The following is a 3331-nucleotide window of genomic DNA, read 5'->3' on the forward strand; positions in this document are numbered from 1 at the left end:
TTTTGAAATAAACCCAAGAACTCCACAAATTAACCGAAAATATTAATTTTTAATATATTAATATATAAAATTAATTACAAACTAAAAAAACAATTGAAGCGCGATATAAGAGTTACTTGAATGCAAGGAGCACATTAAAAAGAGAAATACTACAAAAGTCTATTCGTAATCTTATTTTCCCGTTTCAAGTGAATAAATCACGCGAAATATTCACCTTGCCGAACTCTTGTCTCTTATGATAAACTCACGAATCGTTTATCGTAGGGTATCTAACGTACAGATTGAAGAATCATCTTCAATTTTTCCCAGTATACCTCTCGCAGCTCGAGGAATAATGATAGCACGATATGCCAAGCGAGCCGAGCCGTTACGTCCTACCTGTTCGAACCTCACCGCGCGAATACCAGAGTAATAACAAGGTCGCCGGCCGGCAAATGTTTACGACGTCGGTCGCGCTGCGTCACCAAGTTCCGCGTACTCGGCTGACGTCGCTATTTATTTCACGCATTCTACGAACGTGCTTCAAACAATTACTGCGTATGTATATACTGTCGCATATTTCGCTCTTCGTTTTATGAATATTAATCCTTAGTACACATCTCAATTTTGAACACCCTTATTACACACGCACGTTAGGTCATTCATTCTCTGGATCTACAAGTATGTATATTCTGTAATTGTTTTACACGCCTGCCGACAGTTATCGGTGTCGCAGCTTTTTCAGGATATAAAATATTTACTCGACGACACCGACAACTGTCGATAGGCGTGTAAAGACAGTTACGAAATCGTGCCCCTGAATTAATTTTCCTCACTCTTACAAGTGTATAAAAATTATTAAGCGATTTTTATATATATTTTCACATCTTTAGAAACTATTTGTATAGTTGTATATTTAAAATAAATTATATATAAATTGTTATAATTAAATATAGTTAACAAAATACAGAAAATGCACTTTTTCATATAAAAATATAAAACTTTGAAACAAAAATGTTTGAAGGAAAAATACATTTTAATATCTTAAAGTTGACATTTTAAACTACAAAAGAAAAAATAAAAGTTCAAGTGTCGGTTGTCCAAAAAATTTAATTATTTATTAACCAGAATACAATGTTTTTTTAATATGCATGAATAATTATAAATTGAAAATATATTGCATTTGCACATACATATGTATGTATCGTAAGGGACTATCAGAGCTTAGCTAGTTAATATCTAAAGTTATTAACTTCAGTTTACGACCAATACTTAACGTAACGTGACGCGTAACAGATATTCTTGTGCGGAAAGCTTAAGCGAAAAATTGACAATAATTAGCTCATACAATACGACACTTTTGCATCTCGATTATTCTAATCTCGTCACATGTGAATTAACTGTGTTCCAAACAGGATATCCTTCGGGTCACGGAGTGAATATACGTAGCGTAGCGTTTCGATCCGCTCTTCTTAAGGCTGCAGAGCCTTAAGCCGGGGCTTAACACGTCACCCGGAATTTGATCGGTCCTCGTTATCCCCCGCTAGTCAGCCTGGACCCCCGTAACACGGCATTCTGATAATCCTTGCTCGGTTAACCGAAATCTCTTCTAAGCCTAAGCAGCAACGGCCGGTATTGCGACGCTGGGAATTTACAAGGGGACCTGAACTTTGTTCCCATGTGTAATCTCTTCCATATTTTAGATTCGTTTATTCATTAAACGTCATGGACTTATATAAAAAGTGATACGAATGAAAAAATATATGCTTCAATTTAATTAAATTTAGCTTACGTTAAGAGAGAGTTGTATTAAATTGAAGCACGAGTGTAAAGAAAGTGCACATCGATTTAATTTGGTTCTCTCTTAATAGATATTAAATTTAATAAAATTGAAATTCATATTTTTTTCACTCGTACCGCTTTATTTGATGCAATAAATTGATTCAAGATATTTTTTATTTCTGTATTAACCTATTTTATCAAGTTCTATAAAGACAAAATATTTTTAAAAGTCAAATTTGTTTTTATAAACCCGTTTTTATAATCCAGGTGTGGCAACGTCGCTGGAAAAAGAAGTGTTTAATTTGAAGATATTAAAATACTTTGTTCTCGTCACCATTTTTCAAACACTTAAAGATATTTTAGTTTTAAACTTTTTTCATAAACAAAATATAATACTATGTATTTGGATTTAAGATACATAGTGTTTTGTTTAAACGTTTTGTAAAACATCTTTAGGCGCTTAAAAAAATGGAGACAAGAACAAAACAAATTTTAATATCTTAAAATTAAACACTTCTGTTTTCAGTGATAATTTTTAATTAGTTGTGGTTTCTATTGCGTGAGATTTACCAAAGAGAACAGAAAAATTAGCAGGGTCGATTACTACGAATCGCTGTTGCTTGTACAATAGTGTGCCAATTTAGCGTATACAAAGCGATGCGGCACGATTATACCACAGATTGGTACAACAATAACGAAAATGAGTTAATTAGCAACATTAATGCGGCATCGTCGACTCCAAATTGTTCGGTGGACAATAATTCGTCCACGATAATCGGGTTACGATGCATGTTGGATATCATAGTGATCATAGTGATCGCGAAGCCTCGTATATCACGTTACGCATTTTAACTCGCATGAATTATTTCCGACTTTCAGTCTGTGTAAAATGGATTTTGTATAAAATGTGTGAATAACATTTTTGAGGCCAATTGCAAACGTTCATTTCGTGCACCCGAGTTTGCGCTTGAATTTTTTATGGGAAGCATACATTTATAATATCTCGCAATATACTCTCATATGCACACAAAAACATGTATGTATATAAAAGAAAAAAATCCAAATTTATTTATAAAAACACAAAGGTAGCAAATTTATGCAAGTACCTTTCGACTTAAAAAGGTACCAAACTGCTTGAATTTGTATTCCCTTTGACAAGTACAATTTAACCAATTTACAGATAGGACAAATAGTCGAATATCTTTTATGTCACTAGATAAAATACGAAAAAGTGGAAATAGCAGAGGAAGAGAAAAGAGGAGAAGAGAAATATATTTCTCTCTGATCCTCGAATTACCAAATTACACAACTCAAGCTCAAGCTCTCTTATCTCAAGACGAGACTTTCGCGAGTGAGCTCCGTTTGAAACGTCATTTAAAGTTCTCCGTTACGAGAACGAGTCACAGCATGTGACCTGACCCTCGTGAAGCACGCAGGATTTAAGGATCTGAAGATCTTGTGAGTAATCAGAAGCTACAAAGACGTTGAAATCCGCCTTTGAATTTTGGATTCATTTGAAGAGTCAAAGATAAGTTATCAAAACGCAAGGAACAGATCGAGAGAACTCGAG

This window comes from Trachymyrmex septentrionalis, unplaced genomic scaffold (assembly GCF_001594115.1).
Source record: "Trachymyrmex septentrionalis isolate Tsep2-gDNA-1 unplaced genomic scaffold, Tsep1.0 scaffold3, whole genome shotgun sequence".
NCBI lineage: Eukaryota > Metazoa > Arthropoda > Insecta > Hymenoptera > Formicidae > Trachymyrmex > Trachymyrmex septentrionalis.